This window comes from Bos grunniens, chromosome 1 (genome assembly GCF_055505025.1).
Source record: "Bos grunniens cultivar Pamir isolate PY7600 chromosome 1, Bosgru_T2T1.0, whole genome shotgun sequence".
NCBI classification, from domain to species: domain Eukaryota; kingdom Metazoa; phylum Chordata; class Mammalia; order Artiodactyla; family Bovidae; genus Bos; species Bos grunniens.
Window position 1 is genome coordinate 3056861 of NC_141165.1, and position 25913 is coordinate 3082773.

Genomic DNA, 25913 nt, shown 5'->3' on the forward strand with positions numbered 1-25913 from the left:
TGGTGATACTTCCGTGATGAAATACCACCTCACACTCTGGTTAGAATGGCTGTAGTCGAAGAGAACACAAATAACAAACGTTGGCGAGGATGTGGAAAGAAAGAAAACCCTTGTACCCTGTTGATTAGAATGGACATATGTGCAACCATTGTGAAAAACAGTTTGGAAGTTTCTCAAAAAATGAGAAAAAAGAACTACCACTTGGTCCAGCAGCCCCACTCCTGGGCACATATTTGGAGAAAATACAGACACTGTCAAAAAGCTGCTTGCAGCCACTGCTGATGGCAGCACTGCTTGTGAGTGCAGTCCACGGGAGTGCCCTAAGTGCCTGTGAGCAGATGAGTGGAGAAAGAAGATGTTTTGTGTACAGACACACGCTGGGACGCTACTCAGCCATTGGCCAATGATGAGATATTCCATCTGGAGCAACATAGGTGGACTTGGGGGGCATTATTCTAAGTAAAGTGAGTCAGAGGAAGACAAACACTGTACAGTACCACTTACACGTGGGATCTAAAACTACAACAAATCAGTGAGTGAAACAAAAACGAAGCAGTCTTCTGGAGAACCAACTAGTGTTTACCAGCTGGGAGAAGGAAGTGGGGAAAGGCAACAGAGGGGTGGGGGGAGAAGGAATATTATAGAAGTGTGGATCGCGCGTGTGAAGTTTGTGAAAATTGTAGAGCACTATAGAATGTGAAGAATAGAATTTATAGAGCACTGTAGAATCAGCTTCATTCAATGGAAAAAAACTGCACACAGAGAAGAAAAAGAACAGAAAGCCCAAATAAATCACTCAAATTACATGTCAAGGATTAGTTGAATAATGGGAAAAACAAAGAACACAAATAGAAAATAAAAAAACAACAGATAATATCAGTGAAACGAAGTTGTTGTTGTTTTTTAAAGATGAAATAGAGAAGACTTAAGCTGGATATACCAAGGTGGGGAAAACAACAGCACTGAAATACAGAAGTTCATAAGAAGCTACTATGAATAATTATTCACCAACAAATTGGACAAATTAGAAGTGGTTAAGTTTCTAGAAATATGCAACCTATCATATTGAAGAAAGAGAGAATCTGAATAATCTGATAGATTGAATCAGAAAAGTGCTAGCCACGTTCTGGCACAGATGGCTTCACTGATTAATTCTGCCAAACGTTCAAAGTAGAATTAACATCAAACCATCTCAAACTCTTGCAGAAAACATAAGAGGAGGGCACATTTCTGTTTTATCAGGTAAGCATTACCCTGAGACCAAAACCAGGTGTGGACACTACAAAAAAGTTACCAGCCAATAGCTCTGATGAATGCAGATGCAGAAATCCTCAACAAACTGTATTCAGCCAAATTCAATAGTACATAGAGATTATACAACCGGATCAAGTGGGATTTTTCTGTCTTTGCAGGGATGTAAGTGTGGTTCAGCATCCTGAAATCATTGTGATACACTGCATTAATAAAACGAAGGATGAAAATCATATGATCATCTCAGTAGATGCAGAAGGAGCATTTGACAGAATTCAGCATCCATTCATGGTATAAGCTCTCAAGAAACAGGACATAGTAGCAACTTATGAAACACAGTAAAGACCACATACGAACAACCATAGGTAACATCATACTTAATAGTGAAAAGCTAAAAGCCTTTCTCCTGAGATCAGGTGGACGATAAGAATGCCCAAGCTTCCTGCCTCCCCTGCTCGCCCCGCTACCCCCATCCCCAAGGAGCTGAGTATTCTTTACTTGGGCTGTATATCACAGTTGTTTTTGTAATGCGTAACCATGAGAAAAAGATGGTGTTCCTCATATTAAAGAAACAACCTCACCAATTTTGTTTGACATAATACTGGAAATACTAGCCAGAGAAATCAAGAATAAGAAAAAGTATTCAGATCAGAAAGGAATAGAACTTTTTATTGTCAGAGGTATGATATTATATGTTGAAAACACCACCAGAAAAAATCCTGTTACTAAGTTCACTAAAGTTGCAGGATACAAAATCAATATACAAAAATCAGTTGCATTTCTGTACACTAATAGTTATACAGTGGAGGTGATGAGCAGATTCAACAAGTTAGATCTGGTAGACACAGTGCCTGAAGAGCTATGGATGGATGTTCATGACATTGTACAGGAAGCAGTGACAAAACCATCCCAAAGAAAGAGTAATGCAGTAAGGCAGATGGAGGCTTTACAGATACTAATCGCTGAGTAAAGAAGAGAGATGAAAGGCAAGGCAGGAAGGGAAAGACAGACCCAACTGAATGCAGAGTTTCAGAGAATAGCAAGCAGAGATAAGAAGGCTTTCTTAAGAAAATGGTGTGAATAGAGGAAAACAATAGAATGGGAAATACTAGAGATCTCTTCAAGAAAACTAGACATACTAAAGGAACATTTCATGCAAAGATGGGTACAAAAAAGGATAGAAATGGCAAGGACCTAACAGAAGCAAGAAGAGACTAAGAACTGCTGTACAGTCTCACTCATTCCTCATGCTATGAAGGTAATGCCCAAATATTTCAGTTGAGGTTCCAGCAGTATGTGAACTGAGAACTTCCAGATGTACAGGCTGGGTTTAGAAAAGGCAGGGGAACCAGAGATCAATGCCCAACATCCAGTGTGTCATAGAAGAAAACAAGGGAATTCCAGAAAAACATCTACTTCTGCTTCATTGACTGCTTTAAAGCCTTTGACTGTGTGGATCACAACAAACTGTGGAAAATGCTTAAAGAGATTGTAATACCAGACCACCTTACCTGTCTTCTGAGAAACCTGTATGCAGATCAAGCAACATCAGTTAGAACTACCTGGAACAATGAACTGGTTCAAAACTGGGAAAGGAGTATGTTAAAACTGCATGTCGTTACCTTACTTACTTAATGTGCACAGTGTATCACGTGAAATGCCAGGCTGGGTGAATCACAAGCTGGAATCAAGGTTGGCAGGAGAAATATCAACAACCTCAAATATTCAGGTGATACCACTCAAATGGCAGAAAGCAAAGAGGAACTAAAGAGCCTCCTGATGAAGATGAGAGAGGAGGGTGAAAAAGCTGGCTTAAAACTCAACATTTAAAAAAATAAGATCATGGCATCTGGTCCCATCACTTCGTGGCAAATAGAAAAAAAGTGGAAACAGTGACAGATGTTATTTTCTTGGGCTCCAAAATCACTGCTGAAGGTGACTACAGCCATGAAATTAAAAGATGCTTGCTGCTTGGAAGAAAAGCTATGACAAACCTAGATACTGTATTAAAAAGAGACATCACTTTGCTGACAAAGATCCATCTAGTTAAAGCTGTGTTTTTTTCAACAGTCATGTACATATGTGAAAATTGGACTATAAAAAGCCTGGGTGTTGAAGAATTGATGCTTTTGAACTGTTGGTGTTAAAAAAGACTCTTGAGAGTCCCTTTAACAGCAAGATCAAACCAGTCAATCCTAAAGGGAATTAACCTTGAATATCCATTGGAAGGACTGATGCTGAAGCTGAAGCTCCAATACTTTGGCCACCTGATGTGAAGAACTGACTCTTTGGAAAAGACCCTGATGCTGGGAAAGATGAAGAACATGAGGAGAAGTGGGTGACAGACCATGAGAGATGAGATGGTTGGATGGCATCACCAACTCAGTGGACGTGAGTTTGTGCAAACTCCTTAGATAGTGAAGCACAGGGAAGCCTGGCATGCCCAATTTCCCCAATACTATTTACTGAACAGACTATCCTTTGCCCCATGTGATCCATGGGGTCACAAAGGGCTGGACACAACTTAGGAACTGAAGTACAACAACGGGGAACTATCAGAGAAATTAAGGATAAAGTCCCATTTACAGTTGCATCAAAAAGAATAAAACTCAGGAATAAATTTTACCAAGGAGTTGAAAGATATGGATACTGACGATTATAAGACATTGATGAAATAAGCTGAAGTATACACAAAGAAATGGAAAAATATTCTCTGCAGATGGAAGGGAAGAATTATGTTGCTAAAATGTTCATAGCACCCAGAACAATATAGATTTAGTGAATTCTTATCCAAAGTCAGCTGGCATTTTTCACAAAGTAGAAAAGCAATCCTAAAGTTTGTATGCATCCACAAAATACCCTAAATAGAGCACTCTTGAGAAAGAACAAAGCTGAAAGCACCACACTTCATGATTTTAAACTTTATTACAAAGATATAATAATCTAAACAGCATGGTATTAGCATAAAAATGGCCATGTAGACTAGTGTAAAAGAAGTGAGAACACAGAAATAAAACCACAGTTGGATGGTATATTAAGTTATGACAAAGGAGCTAAGAATATTGATTGGGCAAAGGATAGTCTGTTCAGTAAATAGTGTTGGGGAAATTGGGCAGTCACAGGCAAAGGAATGGCCTCGGCCTCCCGTCTTACATGATGCACAGAGTCAACTCCAGATGGACTGAAGCCTCGAACACAAACATCTCGCTCTAAGCCTCAGAGGCAAATGGGGTAAGCTGTCTCACGCTGGTCCTGGCGATTGTAAAATTAATATAAAAACAGAGGCGACAAAGCATGTTCAGCAAGTGGACAGGAGTGCATCAAGGTTAAAAGTCACATGCTATATCTTAAGTTTTATTGTGTTATGTTAAGGTCAATGGTATATTAGTAGAGCGAAACAAATAATATACAAAAGAAACAAGCTAAAAACCCCTAACCCTACCTTGTATTCATGAACTGATGTAGTATTTGAAAAATATAACATAGTTTTAAAATTTTTAGTTGAATTTAATGGAGGGGAAAAATGACATGAAACTTACATGATTAGTGAACTCGAGACTTGATCCTAAGAGGCTTTAAAATCATAAATATTTGATCCTAACAGCCTTCCAGTATGAAGTAAAATTATGGAAATCTTTAAAGACTGTGGACATATGAAAATAGGAAGGCTGATCTGAGAGTAGAACATCTTTACTGTAGAATGACTGACTGAGGTGACGTTCTCTTTAAGCAGCTTCTCCTCGTTCTGACCTCCTCCCAGTACCTGGTGTCCATCATCAGTTTGTATTTTGTCTCCAAGGATTTATCCATCTTGATTCACTTCAGTGGAGTTGTGTACAGTATATGGTCTTTAATGTGTGACTTCTTTCACCTGGCAAGCTGATATCAGGGTCCGTCCGTGTTACAGCTTATGTCAGCTGTACACCAGTATTTTATGCATTTCCACAGCTGAGTCATAGTCCATTGTATTTATAATATGCTCGGATTCCCTGGTGGTTCAGACGGTAAAGACTCTGCCTACAGTGCAGGAGATTCAGGTGCAGTCCTGGGGATGGGGAGATCCCCGGGAGAAGGGAGTGGCACCCCACTCCAGGATTCTTGCCTGGAAGATTCCATGGACAGAGGAGCCTCACAGGATTTTCTTCTGCTTTTTGGCTTTTGAGAAAAGTGCCTCAAGAATTTATGTGCACATGTTCTTATCTGAGCTCCTGTTTCCAGTTCTGTTAGGTCTATACCTAGGATTATAATTGCTTAGTAATGGTGTAATTCTTTATTTATTTTTCTGAGGAATCACCAAATTGTTTAACACAGGGGCTGTCGCATTTTATAGTCCCACCAGCAATGTATGAGGGTTCCAGTTTCTCCATATGTTATTGACACAGGTTATTTTCCATTTTATTTGAAAATTAGAATATGATACTGATAAATGACTTGCAGCAAAATAACACTGTAGAGAAATGGTTTATCTCCATTATTTCTTATACAGTGATTATACGTCAGTTCAGAGTATCTCTTAATTCTGCTTCCTGTCCCGGATTAACTGACCAGTAGAAATTGTTTTCCAGGAGAAAGAATTTCTACTGTTCTTCATTTTCTCAAAATCATACTATATTTTGCTTCATATTTATACTGTGGCTCTTTTTTTTTTTTTTCTGCTTGTGTTTTTTGTTTTTACCAGACTTTCTAATTACCATTGCTTCTGCTTAATGCTCAGAGGAAGTCGGTCTGTGCGTCTCCATTTATGGATAACACCGCAGTTGTACTTTTAGGCTTTAAAATGTATGATTTTAAATCATAAAATAATTTTTTTTGTAAGGTTACCTACTCTCTTGCTGAAGAAACAACATCACTTAACCTAGACCTTCTCTTTTAGTATGGATTAGAATTTCCTTGGCCTTTTGTTGAAGTATTGTCCTCAGATTTCTTTTCATTATATTCCTGGGTTAGTACTCAATGTTTGTTGTGTCCTATTATTACAATTGAAACAAATCTTCATAAAGTTAAATGATAAAAGATAAATTTTCTGAATTATGCATATTAGAAACTGGGGTTTTTTGTTTGGTTCTCACATTTGATTGACAATTTTGCTGGGTATACGTTTCTAGATATAAAATAATTTTCCTCAGAACTTTGAAGACTTTGCTCAGTTTGTTTCTAACATCCATTATTCTTCCTGAAGATTTGAACCCAGTCTACTCATTGAAAAGTTTTCTAAGAGATATCACAGTGAAAATGAAATAGAGAAAAATTGCTAACGATTTTGCTTTTTAGAGTAGAGAGGTTGATAAGAAGTAAGATAATGAAAACATGCAGCTGGTTAGGTAGTGGGGCTGTGAAGGAAAACAGACCCAGAAGAGGAGGATAGAGAGTTAACCTCACAGGGAGACTGGTGTAGATCACATGGACAGTCAGGGGCGCCTCCCCTGGGAGGTGGCAGTGGAGTCACTGAAGCTGGCACTTCAGTGCAGATGAGGAGGTAAGCAGTGCAGGCAGAGCTGCTCAGGCTCTGATGGAGGAGTGTTGCTGATGTGTCCAAGAATCAACCGAGTGGCCAGCGTGACTGCAGCAACTTGAGAGTCCAGTTCTGTTCAGTTGCTCAGTTGTTTCCGAATCTTTGCGACCCCATGAATCACAGCACGCCAGGCCTCCCTGTCCATCACCAACTCCCAGAGCTTACTCAGACTCATGTCCATTGAGTCAGTGATGCCATCCAGCCATCTCATCCTCTGTCGTCCCCTTCTCCTCCTGCCTTCAATCAGAGTCTTTTCTAACGAGTCAGCTCTTCACACCCAGTGGCCAAAGTATTGGAGTTTCAGCTTCAGCATCAGTCCTTTCAATGAACACCCAGGACTGATCTCCTTTAGGATGGACTGGTTGGATCTCCTTGCAGAGATCCAAGGGGCTCTCAAGAGTCTTCTCCAACACCACAGTTCAAAAGCATGAATTCTTCAGTGCTCAGCCTTCTTTATGGTCCAACTCTCACATCCATACATGACTTCTGGAAAAACCATAGCCTTGACTAGATGGACCTTTGTTGGCAAAGTAATGTTTCTGCTTTTTAATATGCTGTGTAGGTTTGTAATAACTTTTCTTCCAAGGAGCAGTTCAGTTCAGTTCAGTTTCTCAGTCGTGTCCGACTCTTTGTGACCCCACGGACTATAGCACGCCAGGCCTCCCAGTCCATCACCAACTCCTCGAACTTACTCAAACTCATGTCCATTGAGTCAGTGATGCCATCCAACCATCTCATCCTCTGTCGTCCCCTTCTCCTCCCGCCTTCAATCTTTCCCAACATCAGGGTCTTTTCAAATGAGTCAGTTCTTCATATCAGGTGGCCAAAGTATTGAAGTTTCTGAATCAGTCCTTCCAGTGAATATTCAGGACTTATTTCCTTTAGGATGGCAAGTGTCTTTTAATTTCATAGCTGCAGTCACCATCTGCAGTGATTTTGGAGCTCCCCAGAACTAAATCTGTCAATGTTTCCATTATTTCCCCATCTGTTTGCCATGAATTGGTGGGACCGGATGCCATGATCTTAGTTTTCTGAATGTTGCCTAGTAGGGATCAAAGGAGAGCAGTGACTGGGAGTCTAGGCCTTTAGAGATATGTACTTGGCTTTTATACTGAATGAGATTGGAAGCTATTGGAAAGTAAGTATCAACATCTGATTTATAGTTTAAAGGAATTATATGCTTCCAGGTTGAGAAGCAGCTGTAACGGGAGCAGGGACAGAAGCAGAGGGTCCATGTAGAAGGTTGGAAGTAAGAGAGCATTGTGGTTTGAACAACAGGACTTACCGATGGATTGGATTTGAGTTATGGCTTTTGAGATTTGAGATATGAAGAATGGCTTCAATTGTGTCTTTGGTCTGAATAAGAGTTTTATTTAATGATGAAGGGGGAGGTTATAAGAGAAGCATACTTGGGGGAGAAGGTCAGGCGATTGGTTCTGGAAATGCTAAGTTGAAGAAGTTTATTATACATTCAAGTGGAAAGGTCAAGGAGACAGATCCTGTCCCAGAGTTCAGGGGAAAGATGAAAAAAAAAAACACCTAAAAGTCATCAGCTGTAGATGGTATCTTTAAAAGTCTAATATTGATGCAACCTGGTAGATACAGCTAGAGACGGTTGAAGGCCTCCACTTTGGGGCACTTTAAATGAAGCTGTTGGAGGAAAGGAATTAGTGCAGGAGGCAGGGAAGAAAACCAGTTAGGTAAGAGGAAGACGCTGGCTTTCGGAGTATCTGACAGCCAAGGAAGCCAAGTGATGCAAATGTATCAAGGAAGTGGAGTGATTGTCAGTGACAAACAGTGCTGAGGTGTGGTCACATGTGAACTGTGAATTGATTGTTGGAGTCATCAGTGGGAGGACAATGGTGACTTTGAGAAGGGCAGTTTCAGTGGAGGACAGAAGTCTTACTGGAGTGGGTTCAAAGTGTAGTGGTTTTAAATACAAGGTGGAGTGGGGTCAATGTGGAGTGAGGTCAAGGTGGATGGAGTAGCTTCAGGGTTGACTGGGAGGAGAAACATGAGTGGCGGCTTAAGAGGGATGCTGATCAAGAGAGGATGTTTTATTTTAGAAGAAGAGAAGCAGCATGCATCAGTATTGAGAATGCCCTAGAGAGGAATGAACTGGTGATACAGGAAATAGTAGAGAATTGCTGAAGCGAGGTGCACGTGTGGAGAGATGAGCCTTCTATAGGCACATGGGTGGTTTATCCTCAGTAACAGGAAGGAAGGAAGCATGCACAGCATAGCTCCGTCTGTGGAAGTCTGTGTTCGAGCTTTGTGTTACTTCTGGATGGTCACGCACCACAAGCATCACAGTTCATCCTGGCTGCCTCCCACTTCCGGCTAGTCATGCACCAGAAGCATCGTGGCTCGCCATGGCTAGCTGCCTTAGACTTCTCCTTTTCAGCTTACGCCTTTGTGGTTTTTATTTTGGCAATGTAAATCAATGGTCATTTCCAGTTTAGAAATTTTGTGTCTTAAAAATATTATATTACTGTAAGAAAGACATACAACACGGATTTATGAGTGATTCACGTCTTGAAACTTTTGAAAATTCTCAAATGTGTAGATATTTCTGGAGTATGTTCCAGAAAACTACCAGTCACATTAAGATCAGAAGCGGAACTTTCTCACACTAGCCATAGGCAGCTTGTGGTTCAGATTCACTTACCAGGAAAATGACAAGTCACTTCATGTTCTGGATTGCTTGAACACAGGTAAAAGCCTGGATGCAAACATCTGTGAATGTCAGGAGTCTGTTGTGTTCCTTACATCTCTTCCAGTCACCTCAGCCCGGGTCAAGAAATACTGGATGCAGTGATAGCTTGAGAGTCCCAGCATTTTTTTCTTGGTAAAATGTGATCTCTGGGATCACTCTCCTTTGTTTCTGAAATAGAATAATGTTGCTCTTCCTACTCATTCTTTTTTTAAGTTAGCATTCATGTTTATCTATTCGGCACTGGGTCTTAGTTTTGGCGTGTGGGGTCTAGTTCTCTGACAGGGACCAGATCCATAGCCCCTGCTCTGGGAGCTTGGATTCTTCGCCACCGAATTCCCAGAAAGTCCTGTCCTCCTCCTCATTCTTGCTCAAGAGCCCGGTTCTTAAGAGCAGTGCTACTTCCGCTCTAGCTGTAGGACCTGCTCGTGCTGTCTTGGGACGTGATTCCCGAGGCTCGTTTGCTGTTCTCCAGTGCAGTGCAACTTACGTTAGGAAGGGTAGCGGGTGGGAAGGGCAGCAGAGTTATAGCTGGCCCTTAAGCAAGGCAGATTGGAACTGCATGGGTCCACCTGCACATGGATGTTTTTCAATAGAAATTAGTAAATAGTAGTACACAGTCCGTGATTGGTTGAATTCTCAGATGCCTAGCAATATTGGATACAGACAGCCAACTGTAAATTATACTCAGATTAACCCCTGAATTATTCAAGGGTCAATTGCAATTGTGAGACCAAAAAACTGACTAACCTTGTGCTTGCTTTTTCTCACAGTACCTTTAGTGAATCCCTCTTGGGTTTAAATAACTAATTTCTATTCTTTACTGACCCTACCTTTTCCAAAAACCTGGAACAGTCCCTTGGTCACTCGACTGGAAGACCCTGTGAGTGGTCTCTCCTTTATATGCACACGTCTGCTTGTCTTCCTCGGGCGTGTGCGCTGAGGGTCGGTGTGTCTGGTTTACCTTCAGTGTACTTGGTTCCCTATGGGAGCACTAGCTACTACAGAAGTACTGATTAGAGATAAGGGGACTTCAGCTTCTGATAGCTTTATTCTGGTTCCTTTTGAAGGCAGGGTTTATCTTATTGCATTTCCCTTTAAGTGAAAATGCAAGTTCACGCTCATTTTTCGTTGGTACGTGCCCACACTGTATCCTGGCCTGACACGTGACATTAAGTGTTATTTGTGCTGTGTCCACCCAGTGCTCCATGGCTAATGCCTCTGAGGAGGGTCTTCAGGGAGCGCTCCTTCCTGTGGTATGTCACAGACTGCTCCGCCGTCTTCCTTGCAGAGTCCCTGTTACATGACTTTATTATTTGACGCTGTTTCCCTTGTCGTCTCCTTCCTTGGGTGTCTCATGTGCATTTTTCCAGTAGGCTGCCATTTTGTTGTCTATGACTTTGCTTCTCTGTTCGGGTTGTTGACTTAAGCCGGCTGCAGTGACTTTCCCATTATAAGTACAGGTTTGTTTTTTAAAAATCCCAGCTATCTCATTCTGACACACTTGTGTTCCTTTGCAAACCATTAGTGAAGGCCATTCCCCAACCTCCAAGTCTGTCCTAATAGTTTTTCTAGGTTAAGCAAAACAGTTATTGTCTCTGTGAGGTTTTATGTTAGTGGCATATTTTGAGTAACACTTAAGGATGGTTTTTCTTCAATATTTTCATTGCACTAAAAAATGTTAAGTGAAGAAGTTTGGGAGTGTCAGGAAAAGGTGAAAGGACAGTGCTCTATTCATAAACTCTGAAATGTCATCAGCTTTTGGAGTAGCTGCTGCTGCTGCTGCTGCTGCGTCGCTTCAGTCGTGTCCAGCTCTGTGCGATCCCATAGACAGCAGGCCACCAGGCTCCCCCATCCCTGGGATTCTGCAGGCAAGAACACTGGAGTGGGCTGCGATTTCCTTCTCCAATGCATGAAAGTGAAAAGTGAAGTCGTTCAGTCGCTCAGTCGTGTCCGACTCTTGGCGACCCCATGGACTGCAGCCTACCAGGCTCCTCCGTCCATGGGATTTTCCAGGGAAGAGTACTGGAGTGGGGTGCCTTTGCCTTCTCTGCCTTTGGAGTAGAACCAATTTGAATTCACCTGTTCATCTGATCAATAAGTATTTATTGACTGTTTACTCTATGGCAGGTACTCTGCTAACATTTAAATATGTCATTTTATAATGTTCTCCTTTTTAAATTGGATGATGTAAGGAGAATCAAATTTTCTTTTTATTTTTTTTGCCAAGATCATTGTGAGTTTTTCTAGGTTTTCTGTGTACACATATCAGCAGACATAACTCTCACTTTTTGGTAATGGAGAAACTGCCAACTCTAGATAAAAATGAAATGTGGAAAATACAGAATCTGCTTTGCTTTCTCTCCTCCTCATTCACTTTTACAAAGACACATGCAATGGTGAACTCACCCAGCACTTTGACCTGCTCTTCCTTGCAGTTCTTCTGGTCTCTTTGGAAACTGGTAGACTTGAAAGGAACATCGTGAACTGGAAGGGAGAAGTTAGATGAACATATAGTTCAGTTCAGTTCAGCTGAGTCACTCAGTTGTGTCTGACTCTTTGCAACCCCATGGACCGCAGCACACCAGGCCTCCCCGTCCATCACCAACTCCCAGAGTTTACTCAAACTCACCTCCACTGAGTTGGTGATGCCATCCAACCGTCTCATCCTCTGTCGTCCCCTTCTCCTCCTGCCTTCAATCTTTCCCAGCATCAGGGTTTTTTTCTAATAAGTAAGTTCTTTGCATCAGGTGGCCAAAGTATTGGAGTTTCAGAACATATAATTAGACAAATTGAAAATGGGTCCTTTATTGTTGAGAGGTGACTATGTTTCTATATTACATAGAAGTTTGAAGGTTTTATTTTAGATTATTCCTGTTTAAGAATACTTTGTAGTCTGTGAACAGCTGATCCATTTAAAGGGGATTTTAAAAATTCTTTAATTTATAATGATTTGACCATTATGATACAAATATTTTATTACTGTAATAAAATAAGTTTTCTGTTGTTAAAAGCATATTTTAAAAATTTTACAAATGACTGGAGTTACTTAATTTCTTCAGTATATAGGGAGTATTGACTGAAGATATTCTTGAAAGCCTAAATTACTTGGAATATATATGAAACCTCTCTTATGTACTTCTGTTCAAATGTTACATATTTTTGGATCATTTACAGTATAGACTTTAAGTTTGAAATTTTACATTTTAGTCTTATAAAGTCTTATGCTGCTGCTAAGTCACTTCAGTCGTGTCTGACTCTGTGTGACCCCATAGACGGCAGCCCACCAGGCTCCCCCGTCCCTGGGATTCTCCAGGCAAGAACACTGGAGTGGGTTGCCATTTCCTTCTCCAATGCCTGAAAGTGAAAAGTGAAAGTGAAGTCACTCAGTCATATTCGACTTGTAGCGACCCCATGGACTGTAGCCTACCAGGCTCCTCCAACCATGGGATTTTCCAGGCAAGAGTACTGGAGTGGGGTGCCATTGCCTTCTCCGATAAAGTCTTATAAAGACTAAAAATATTTTTGTTAGTACTATTGGAACTAAAACTAAATAATTTTATCCACATAATTGTCCTTCAGCTGTAGCTGTCAGGAATAAAATTCCTTGAAATAAGTAGTCATTTTTCCATTTGAAATAACCATTTAAAAATATTTTTCATCTGATAACATGTATTTTAGTTTTTATAAAGAGCACAGAGAAATTGAACTCGTTAGGTAACTAAGGAGGTTATCAGTTCAATATCAGTAGTATGTTTGATATTATTAGGCTGAGGATATTTTATAATTAAAAAATAGGTTTATTATTGCTTTTGTAAGTACATGTGCTTTTGTTATATCTTATGTGCTAATCTAATTTCTTGTTGAAGTCACCGATTAAAAGGGAATTGTGAACCAGTGAGGTTCTGAAACCTTGACGTGATTTTAATCTGATAACAAATGGGTTTAAGTTCATGTACTTTCAGTTGTTGGCAACAAATCTATACCTGTATTTTTTGGATTTATGAGGATAAGTCCTGCTTTGGCAATCTTGTAGATCCTCAGGAGAATAGTTAAACAGTGATTAATCATTGTTTCTTCACTGAGTGTGCAGAAAAGAATGGAAAAGCTGCATTTCACACTTCTGAAGCAATTAATCCCCATGATCTTAGCCAGGTTTGTCTTGTAGATAAGTCGGGATACAAAACGCTACCTAATTTATCAATGTATGCATGCCATAAAGTATAAAACACACAATTTATTTCATATCATTTATAGTCAAATGTAAAAAAAGAGTGACTTTGCCATATCCAAGAGTGTTTCCTACATTGCCTTCATATAAGCTAAGTACCAGGGATTACAATGGGATTCCTGTTTATTGTGCACATCTGGTGCAGTCACTATGCATTTTCTCATTCACTTGCTGGCATTTTTAGTGACTGTGGCATAAATCACCTTGCTAATCAGAAACATAAGTGACGGGAAGTCATCTCCTTTTTTTGAACAATGGGAAAAAACATATGGCTTCTTCGACAGGACTTGGCTGTTATACTATTTATGTGGCATTATATTCTGTATTTAGAATTTCATATTAATTGCATGGTTTGATTGAAGGCATTGAACACCCAGGGCTTGTGGTCAAAGTATTTATTTTGTATCCATTTTCATAACAAGTAAACAAAATAGGGTAAAATTACATGCTTTGTATTAATTTTATTTTTAATAAAAGCAGTTTATTTATTTAAAACTGTGAACAGTTTTAAAATTAAGACAAATTGAAGAAAATATATATTTGAAAATATGTGAATGTTTCTATAGATGCATAGATATAGTAATTACAAGTTAGTTTTTAATTACACCTATTTCAAATCACCACACAGAATAAAAAATTACTGTCCTTTAAATACTAAACCATAATTGACAGTAGTTTGCTTTTCTGCAAGTACTGTTATTTCAGGATGGGTTGCATTTTATGATTAACTGCTGTCCATTAGAACATACACTGTATATGCTACAGCTGAAAATGCATAGCTGAAAGGAGTTTATGCATGCACTGCTGACTTCAAAGTAGACGCCCTCAGTGAATTTGGTGCTGTTTGTTGCAGAATGCTTACTCTAGATTCGGAGGTTTTCCTGTTTCCCTCAGTAGGTAACTTAATTCTCAAAAGGCGTTGAATACAACGGCCTTTCACACTAACCTGACTTTAATACTTTACCTTTCTACCCCTTCTCAGCATCCCTTTTCTTACTGGTGGGTGGCAGGAGAAGACTTATTTTGAGTGTGTGAATTTCAAAGGAAATTTTATTTGTTGAGAACTTTAAAGTCTTTTAAAGGTTGTTTTCCATGTTAGATTTGCCTATAAATTAGTGAGGTCAGTTTTTAAATAAGTGTATCAGAGCCTGTTTATTTAAATGTGTGTTATTCTCTTTGAAATAGTCCCCTTGGGAAGATGTGTACATGATCCATTAATCAAAGTATTTTAGCAATACCTCTTTTCAAAATCAGTGGAATTGATGTATAGCTGCCCAAAATGGATATTTTGAAGGGAGATAAGATTCATTTTGTGTATGTATGTGCTAGTATTTTTGTTTAAAATCAATCAATCAATCATAATGGCTTGTATTGCAGCCTGTGTATATCTTGTAGATAATTGGACTCTCTGAATAGAAATAGAGTTTTAAAAACCTGCCTGAATTTTAAATAAATGATCATATTTATCCATTTTGTTTCAGAAGTCTTTTATATTATTGTCTCAAGGACCACCTGCAGTAGGAGCCCACAAATTGAATAAATACAACATAAGGAGAGGGTGTTTTCCCCCATGATGTCCTGGCTCATTTCACAAACGCCACCGTCCAGATTCTCTGAGGGAGTAGTGTGCTGTTATATAAAGTATATTTATAACTGAAGTGAGGCCTTCTTTCTAGATTAGAATTATCCAGTGCTTAAAATTACCTGAAGTCTACAACTGAATTGAGGCTTTCTTTCTAGATTAAAATTATCCAGTGCTTAAAATTACTTGAAATCTACACTCTACAGTAGTGCTTCAATCCTTGTCCATTTTTATTTTCTTTATTCTTTTAAAACCTCTTCCCCTCCCTCCCTCAAATATCTGTTTTAAAAAGATTGAGTTGTATTTGTTGTAAAGATTAATTTTTAAAGTCATAAAAATTAAAACGTGTGTGTGTGTATATACACACATATTTTTTCTTTACCATAATATAAAAATTCTAGGAGGATTGGTTGTTAAAATCCCCAAAATACGCAATTTATGAGATGGCTAAAAGTATCAAAATAGATTAGAAAAAGTAAGGAGCTCTATTTTTAGTGACTGAACACTTTGGAATTTGTTAGTAATGGAGCTTTCAGGAAAATTTTCTGTCATAAAATGCTTGTGGTAAGAAATACATAATCATAAATTATTTGCTTATTCATCATGTTTATAAAGCCAAGGATTTAATTTCTAAGTGTATATATCAAGTTTTGAGTGAAATTGAACTGTCGGTAATATTTATATTCATTAAACATTTTCTTTAAAAGTTTGCTTTTTGTTTTAGAGAATTTGCATTATTTTTCCTAGTCTGTTCTTTGTCTTATTTACATTTCCTGCTCTGTTAGTGCCTAATACTCTCTAATGTAGAGTCTGAATCTGGTGTGGAACTTGCCAGAAGAGTTCTTGTTCTTCCCTTGTGTTCTCATGGCATGAAGAATGGACCCTGTCTTTGCAGGGAAGGGCTTCTGGTGTCCCCAGGCAGGTGGGTTCCTGCTCGCGGGCCTCTCTCTGGCCACTGTCTCCCCCCTGGTGTTGATTCAGGAGCGCCTTGGGAATCCCAACTGATGGGAGGCCTACCACTGCCCGACAGTGCGGGGCAGGTGACGGGAAGCTGCCGGCCTAATCATACTGGAGTTCAGATACAAAGGTTAATTTGTTAAAGAATTCCCCAAAAGGGAGGCTTTCATTTGTCAGCGGGAAAGCTGCTTTGAGTGACACATTATTTAGGAGTTTTAATGGAATATAATAAGTATGAGAAGCATGGAGCACGAAGAAGCATTGCATGTTTTGAAAGTTGTATGTTTTTAGTGTTTAAGACTCGTTCTGGGTAGCATGTCCTCAGTGTGGGCTTTGCTTGTGCTCTTTGAAGGGGTTCAGCCACATCTTTGCTGTGTAGGAACAAAGTGGAATTTCTTCTAAAAAGAAAAGGAGTAAAGAGCCAGACGTGGCGATGCCGTCTCAGCTGCTGAGGAGGAGCGTTTTGGAGTTCGGCAGGGGTCTGTTCTGCTCTCTGGTCTCGACCTCTCCGGCCTGGTGTCAGTGGAGCTGGAAGAATACTTGAGCTGTGAGAAGAAGACGTTTAGAAAGAACAAGAGAATAAGGAGAAGCATCATGAGATGCTTGGGGACAAGCGGCACAGCACGTGTACGCTCTAGACTGAGAGAGAGCCCAGTGGAAGGAGTGCTTTCCCCTTTGCGAGCATCCCGAGTGCCGGTGTGCACGCACTGCGCTGTGCTGGCTGCGCGGGGAGCGCGGGGGCGCCCTGGGCGACAGCCGTGCTACTGGGCGACAGTGGCTCTCATGGAGCCGCGGGGAGGCGGGCCGCAGAGGGTGGGGGCCTGTGGGGGAAAGGCATCCCCCCATGATCAGCAGGACAGAGTGACCTCAGCACCTGAGCAGGGAAACAGGTGACGCCCACCCAAGCTCAGTGTGGAGGGACCGGAACCAGCACCTCAGAGAACCCCCCGAGAGGCACAGAGAGGGGTGACTGGTGGATGTGCCCGGGGAGGTGACCGTCAGCTGACTGATCTGGCTCCTGAACACACGTGAAACTCTTCAACAGGACTCCCAGAAATGTTGGGGAAGCAGTTTACAGGGGCCTGGCCTCCCGGACTGTGGGTTGTATTAGTCAGAGTTCTCCAGAGAAACAGAACCAAAAGGATCTACGTGTATAAAAGACGGAAATCAGCTCATGTGGCGTAGGAGCTAAGAAGTCCCCTGATCTGCTGTTTGCAAGCTGAAGAACCAGGAACGTCTGCAGTACGTGATTCATGATGTGTCCGAAGGCCTGAGAATTGGGGTGATGGCATGGGGGATGGAGGAAGGGACTGAATCCAGGCCTGAGTCCAAATACCTCTTCGTTAGCTCAGAGCTCGAATTTGCCCTTCCTTCACCTTCTGGCTCTGTTCAGGCCTTGGATGTGTTGGGTGATGGCCATTCATGTTGGCATCCTCACTCAGTCCAGTTCAGATGCTGATCTTTCACGGAGAAGCTAATCACACAGACACACTCGGAGTGATGTCTTGCTAGCTGCCTTGGCATCCCTTAGCCCAGTCATGTTGACATATAAAATTAACCATCACAGGAGGGAAGATGAAAACCAGCAAGTGTGAATTACATTTCTTTTGTAAAATAATTCACAGATTTATTGAGGTACTAAGAATCTTTTCTTTCTTGCTTTTTTGAAAAGATTTCTGTCCAGAAAAACTTTTGCTTATGTACTTATTACTCAAACAGTATTCTAGGATCAACAAGTTAAAATATGATTCTTCTTCTAGGAACTGGCAGTTTATAGAAGGGAGTGGCACTAAAAAAATTAACATCTAGTGAGAAGAATGAGATGATAGGGTCGCAGATGGGAGATTGTAGACTACAAGAAAAAAGTACTTAAAGCAGCTTGGAGGTGGGACTGTGGGCTGGCTCCACGGAGGCGTCCAGAGAAGGTACAGACTTGTGTGAGGCGTGTGAAGATACGCGCTTCAGGAGGAGGGAGGTGTTGCCTGCGGTGGCCCAGGGATGATTGCAAAGCTAAGCTGTATTTGGGGAATTACACATAGTTCAGGTTCGCGTGTTGGGTAATGTTGACACCTGAGGTTGTAGATATGAAGTCTAGTGTTTTGAAGAGTCTTGTGCATTATACATTAAGAATATGGGCTTTCTATCTTGGAGGTAAAAAGAAAAGAGCAGGGAAGACGGGGTAGAAAGAACCTCCGATTGCAGTGTTAGGCATTGTGACTTACTGAAGGAATTTAAGCCAGAGAGTGGTGTGGTCAGATTTGAATTTTAGAAAGAGCCCTTAAGTGACATTTAAGCATGTGAGTGATTGGAGGGAGAACTCAAGAGTCAGACTACTAATTAGGAGACTGTTGCAGTTTGTCAGGGAAGATTTGAGACAGCAGTAAGGGAGTCAGGAGTAAATCAGAGTGGGGAGTGGGTGAGAAGAAGGGGCTAATATAGGAGGTAGAATTGTTTGGGATTTAACCAGTCCGAGGTGAGAGGGTCAAGACGAAAATACAGGTACTTGGGTGTATCTTGGTGGTGTCTTTCCATAGATGATGAGCCCAACATTTTGAAGGGGAAGAGGATGACCTCTGTTTGGGCATATTGTTGATTAAAGTCTGAAAAGATGGAACAGGTCTGGGGCCAAGACTAGTGGAGGGATTGGTTCATTTTTACAGGAGGAGGGTGTTTTTTTAACTGATAATAGTAGAAATAGTAAAGTAGTGCATGTGACAATCCAGGTCCTCCGAGAAGCAGATGCTGAGATGGATACGGAAGCTTTAAGACATTTACTGGGGTGGAGGGAGACTTTGGGAGGTAAGGGAGAGAGAGGTCAGGAATGAGGTGGGAAAGCTGCAGACCACAGTGCACATGTGACGTCTGTGATGAGAGAAGAGGAGGGAAGGCAGGCCGGGGGAGAGTCAGATACCAGCGCCCTTTGGGGAGGTCCCAGCCCGCCTGGGGGTGAGGGCGGCAGGTGGGGGGAGAGCCCGCGCTGCCTGACCGTGGGCGGGCGCCTGGCGCTCTGCAGCGGTGGGCCCTCTCTCTGCGAGGGCGAGTGCCCTGCTGGAGCCCGCGGGACCGCGGGAGGCGCCCTTTCCAGCAGGTTCTCTCAGGGTGCCCCTCCCGACGGCCGCTGTGTCTCAGTTGGCCAAGGGGTGGAGGGACTTCCTGTTGGTTCATTGTGTCCTCTGCTTTCAGCACGTGGAGCAGGGAATCAGAAGGTGGCTGAGCCTGAGCTAGTGTCGGAGGCTTTTCAGGAAAGATGCAGCTGATAGACGCGGGGCGAGAGAGGACACAGTACTTGGAAGACCTCAGATAGTCTAGTTCCGTCTGATAGGGGAAGAAGGGACACTGGAAGGGGCGGAGGGGGTTGAAGTCAAAGGACTCACTTTCAGTGAGTTTGAAAGCACTTGTTCTGATTGAGGGACTAAGGGAGCTTCAGGATAGAGAGAATTGTGGAGATAAAATGGTGTATTCATTTAGATGAATAGCCAAACTTCAGGAAATACACATAAATTATACATAAATTCCATCATGTGAATTGAGAGTGAAATTTTAACCAACAAAAAAAAAAATGACAGTTATACATCATGTAATCACATTGTAGAATGTATGCATCATGGAATCATACACCATGCATAAGTATAAAAGTATCATAAATACTTAGCTTTAGTAGTCTTTTCTGCAAAGTAAAGTTTCAAAACCACTTGTCGAGTGTCTTAACTAAAGCTCACAGTTCATTTTCCCCGAAGAACTTGGTTTTCTGTGAGTTTTTTCATTCTATCTAGTAACCTTAGAAAATATTTCAATGTCTTTTTCTTTTTCTTTTCTTTGCAAAAGAGAAAAAATGAGTTCTCTCCTAAAGGGTTTGTGTCTTTATACTCCATAGGAAATTGAGAAGTGAGAAAACATTCAAAGCATGTATAGCTAAACATTTCTTGAACTGAAAGAAGTGAAGGTAAGGTAACAGTTTTGAATACAACCACTTTTCAGTAGCTGCTCTTCTGCAGAAGGGAATCAAGAGTGGCAACCAGTAATTGAGGTAATTAAAATACTGCAGTATGATGAATTGACAGAATGATGGACAGATACATGGACGTTGTGCTAAAGCAAATATACTAAAATGAACTGAAGATTCTAGGTGGGTGTTCACCTTTTCTGTATATTTGGAAGTATTTGTATAAGATGTTGAAAAAGTAGTATCATAGCATCTGCAACTTTGAAATGCTTAAGAAAGTGATGGTCTGATGGCTTGATAAGTAAATTATAAAACCACTAAAGTAAAACATCAATGTTATTAGAATCTAGGTGGTGAGTGTATGAATGTTGACTGTAACATTCTTGCAGACTTTTCTGAATTTCAAAAATTTTCAGAAGAAAATGTTGGAGGAAAAGTGTCATAAACAGAACATTGTTTGGCCTTAGCGATCAGAGTTCTAGTCACGTGGCCTGAGACAGGATGGAGGGGAGGAGTCTCACATAACAGTGCTGCTTTGAGAAGCTTGACTCATGTCTGCTCTGCAGTTTCCTCTCAAGCAACTGGCAAATGATAGTCATTTGGAAATGCCTCTGATGGTACTAGACTAATAAACTCCAAATTTAGATGTCCTCTTGGTTTTGAGTTAATGTGTTTAGAATTTCTGCACGTATGGGCATTTAATTATTTGATGCAACAGGGATGAGATGAGAGGTCAAGGTGCAAATGTTGATTATCAAGACTGCTCAATTTCACACACACTGTCTGTGCCCCATGTTCCAGAGCCTGGATGTTTCCTGACTCAGTCTCCAAGTTAATCAGAGCCTGAGCTCTGATCTACTGATGGAATCTTAGAACCATCTTTATGCAAAGGATAGAATTTCTGACTTTGTAGTACTTATCAAGGAAAACTTGATGGCCTTTAAAAATACTTGCATGTTGTAAATTGCATAAGTTCTTCAAAGGGGATTTACTGTATTCCTATCTTAAGTAGTAGTTCCATCTAAATATATGTATACCATACATCAGTGTGAAGTTTTTTGAATTATGTTAATTTTTATGTAGAATATATAGTAAGAATAGTAAATGTAAATCATTTTTTACTGCTAAATATATATTTTTATGCATATTGAGATAAATATTTACTACTTAGTATTCAGTAGTACCTTCCCCATTGATGACTTTCTTTCTCTTTGTCTTATGAAAGTCAGTCATTTTCTTATTTCTTTGTAAGAAATAAACTTAGGGTTCTGGCCCATTTGAACTTTGGCCTCAAGTGCATTTATGAAGTACAGTCTCTTTTTTTTTAACTTGTTCTGTTTCATATGCAGGGCGGATAAAAATTACTGAACTTTTTATATTTATGTAAATTTATTTAAAATTGAATTCAAATTTACTACCATATGCCTCAAAGGCTAAACATAATATAGACTATTATAATCATTTATATAAATTGGTTTTAAAAACCAGTTCAATATGTTGAATCAATATGTCATGAATTTCATATCTATATAGTTGTCATCAGTAAATTCCGTGGCATGTACTTTTACAGCATACAGATCTTAAATAAAATTGAATAGACTTTTCTAGCCTGCATTATGGAATAACTTCTGTTTTCTTCCAGTTGACTGATTTAGTATTAGACAAGAACCATGCTATGTTTTGTATATCCATCAAATCAATTTTTAGGAAAGTTTTTCTCTCTCAGTAATACTTACTGACTGTCCTTCATTTGCTGTTCTTTGTGTGATACAGGATAACGTGGAAATAAATACTCACTTCAGAGGATTGTTCAAAGAGTGCTCTGCTTTTCTTTCTGTGTGTGTTTGCAAGTCTGTGGCTGCAGATCATTATGAAATTTGAGGGAAATGACAAAGCATCTTTAAATGCGTGTTCATCTGTGGATTTAGTTTGTGTGTTTTGTCAGATACTGAGAATATATTCACTTACCTGTTTTTCGAGCAGATATTTGATTTTTTTTCCATGTATAAAATTTATAGAAACTTTGTTCTTTAAAACATGTATGTATACACTATTATATTAATTGTTGAAGTACAGTTGATTTACAATTTATGTTAGTTTCAGGTAGATAACATAGTAATTGAATTACAGATTATACTCCATACAAAAGTATTGTAAAATATTGAATATCTCCATGCTGTACATTACATCTTTATAACAAATCTGTTTATTTTTTGAAATTAAAAAAGTATCTTCATATTCACATAGTTAGGCATCACTAATATACTCTAGGGTTCAAGTGTTCTGTAATTCACATGAGTGAAAATTTCAGCACTAGTACAGTATTGACAACTTTTGGAAAGGATATATATAAGGAAATATTGGGAGACAAAAACGGGCAAACTTATTCTTGAGCAGACCCTAGAATAAGAGTGATGAGTTATAAAATAGTAAATATATTTCCTATTGTCAAAGTGGGCTTCCCAGTGGTAAAGAATCCACCTGCCAATGCAGGAGACACGGGTTCAGTCCCTGGGTTGAGAAGATCCCCTGGAAGATGAAATGGCAACCCACTCCAGTATTCTTGGAAAATCCATGGACAGAGAAGCCTCATGGGCTGTAGTCCATGGGGTTGCAGAGTCGGACCTGACTTAGAGACTAAGCACGCAGTGTCAAAGTAGAAGAGGAAGCTCTTTTATTCTTAAATGCAGATCTTTTTATGATTAAATTTTATATCACCTAAATTCTGGTGAAAATTTCAAGTGTAGGAAATTTGACATAAGCAGGCGTTACATACTTTTCATTGGCCTTGAATGTTAAGCAGTGCATTATATTACTGTTTCTGTGTAATTATAAAAATAAAGTAATTTTAATATAACCTAGAAGTTAACTGCTATTTAATGCTTAACAAAGACATATTTAATGACAGTGTTCTCTTTTCATAACCAACCTGTGTTAATATATTTGACCTGCCATTTTTTATGTTTATGAAGAATTAGAATAACTTATTTTTAAAAAGAGTGATATATACCCTTTTTAGGGATTTGTCATTTTCTCTGTTTGCTCAGTATAAAATGGCAATTTAGTATATTTCTTATATTCTCTATAGAATTTATTTTCTTAAACAAGTGCTTGTTAAGGTCATTTTTCTGAATCTTTTCTTCATGCATTAAAAATTAGTGAAACATGGAAAAAACGGTTCACCTTTAAGTGGTCATCTTTCTAAATGCTCCCTCGAACATTATTACCGAAGTCTTCTATATTCTGTGAAGGGAACAGATAGGAAGAAAAGAATTAGTATCCTGTCTTAACTCATTATTTTGATTCAGTAGGTCAGGGTCTTTAATTAATTTTGTGTTATCCTAGAATTTTATACCTGGATCCTTTTTGTCCTTCTGGCCTTTTTTTACTTTTGTGTGGTTTTTGCCTTGTCAAATATAGGTATATTTTGTTTATTTAAACCAATTTCTCATTGTCTTTGAGAAGCATTGAAAGCTGAAGACTCGAAGTAATTTGTTTTCAGTGTGTGTATTTACTGCTGTGCTGTATATACATTTTATATTTATGTCAGGAAAGGGTTGCAGAGGGGTGCTTTGGAACCACCTTTTCAGCTCTGAATAGCTATTGTGTACATATGGTAAGGTACTGCTGCTTAACAATTAGTAACTGCTTTGATGAAACTAAATTACATGTTTAAGTTCCCATCAGGAAGTCGCTTCACATATCTGTATTAATGTATTCAAGGCTCGAGAAGGAAAGTTAATTTTCCAGCTTAAATATTTAATTCAAGCTTAAAATTTAGTCTGTAATTAGAGCTCCCAAATGGCAGGAACATGGAGTATTTGTCCATTTTAATTAGATTGTTGTTTACCTATTAATTATATATCATATCTTGTCATATAGTTTTGATGGTAACAGATGGTGCTAGGAGTTAGTAAGGGTTTGAACAAAATAAGATTCCACATGATTTATTAAGTTGCACTTTATTAGTGAGTGGTCTGCTTTAGTCAGGGTATTCTCCCAAATAAGAACTGTGCAACATTTCACTAATTTTCATAGTTATTCTTTTGTAGAAATGTTGAAGATTAAGTCTGAGACGGTGATGTCTGTTTAGAAACAAAGTGGATTATTTCAGGATTCTTTCTTTTTAAGGAGTATGTATTGTCAGTTCTTTAATTGGTATGAGGTTTGGTGCATTTTGCTAAGATAGCATCAGGGAATCAGAATTTTATTTATTGGTAAAATTGTCGATGTAGGGAATGTTTGTATATATGATAATGGTTTAAGTTCTGAGAAATAATAGGGTGATGATTCAATTGTTTATTTCAAAGACATTCCTTCTCTGCCTATTGAATTTTTAACAGGAAGACAAGATTTTTTGTTTACCAAAATATCTAAGAGCAGACTCTGGTGCCTAGTGAAGTTGATTTGCCAGATTTTCATACTCAAAGAGTTAATGTCAACTAAATAGAACGGCCTTCTAAGTCTGCTTATAGAAGGTTTTATTAGTTTTTGTGTTAGTGATTCAGCTTCCTAAAATGAGTTACTTACACAAATGCACATATGCAAACATGTATAGAGAGAGAAAAAAACCCAGAGTGGAGAGAGACAAGGGGGGAAGGGAGAGAGGGTTAAGTTTTTAATTTTTTAATCTTATATAGTCTGTTTGAAGTTTATTCTAGTCCTTAATATCATTAACTTAAAAGTACATTTGGTTGCCATTTCTTCAGGTTCTTAGGCCATAAACCTTGGTCAGTGTTTTACAGCAGAAGTTAAGTGATAGGCCCAGCCCCACTTCTGCCTTCAGTGTTCACTCTGGAGGGGCCTCCTGATCTGTATCAGATCTTCAACAGGATGGCCTTCTGTTACCCATGTTACCTTCAGAAAGCAGCATTGTTTGGGTTTGTTTTATTTCATTTTTATATCTTGGTTTGTCTCCACTTAAACCCTGTCAATTGTTAGAAATGTCTTTTGGTGTCATAACTAATTCGTCATGATGGGGTGGTGTTTTAATGTCGAGTGTACGATTCCACGTGTAACTGTAGACTGTTACAGATCTGTGATACAGGACTCTTTAAGTGTATGAAATGGCCATGTAACTGGAATGATCACTGTAATGAGGCTTTAGTTTCATGGGCTTTTCCCCCTAGAATGTTGAGTGCTTAAATACTAATCTCAGATTTTGTGCTATAATGTTACAATATAGGAAGGATGCTGTGTTACATTTATAGTAATTAAAGAGAATATCAAAGGAGAAAATTATTATTTAGAATACATGTAGCTGTAGTTTGAAAGTTTGAATTTTAGCATTTCTATTCCTTGTGAAACTGTGGTATTATATATTTTTTAGCAAAATTTATCAGATGTAACATGGGCATACTTCCACACAGAATAGAAAACTAAATTGAAATGTATAAGCGAAATTAAATTAATTGCTAATTAATTTTAAATGAAAGAAAAGACAGTTATCTTTTATAAAGGAATGAGATGATAACTTGATTTCTTTGTTTCTAAAGCATATGAAATATACAAAAGATATATTTTGTTTTATCTGGAGAAATAATGAATGAATGAATGAACAAATAAATGATTGTTGATTTTTAACAGAAATAGAATGTGAAAACAGAAATGGTATTTTATTTTAGCAAAGAGATTTTCTTTGGGGTTTTTTATTTTCCCCCAACCCTTGGCTACCACTTTATCCCTTGGGAAGACCTTTATTTCAGTCACCAACCATGTACATAT

The 25913-nt window shown here is 39.2% G+C and overlaps 1 protein-coding gene across 10 annotated transcripts in view; it reads left to right on the top strand.

Annotated features, from left to right (window-relative positions):
* TBC1D5 (TBC1 domain family member 5) overlaps positions 1 to 25913 on the top strand; it is a 595415-nt gene that overhangs the window by 156539 nt on the left and 412963 nt on the right. For 2 of the 10 annotated variants that reach the window (XM_086380405.1, XM_086383423.1), the window contains exon 4: positions 1413 to 1616. The exons of the other annotated variants lie outside the window; for them this stretch is intronic. The gene's annotated coding sequence lies outside the window, so the exon portion shown is untranslated. The remainder of the gene's footprint in view (positions 1 to 1412; positions 1617 to 25913) is intronic. 10 annotated transcript variants of the gene reach the window in all.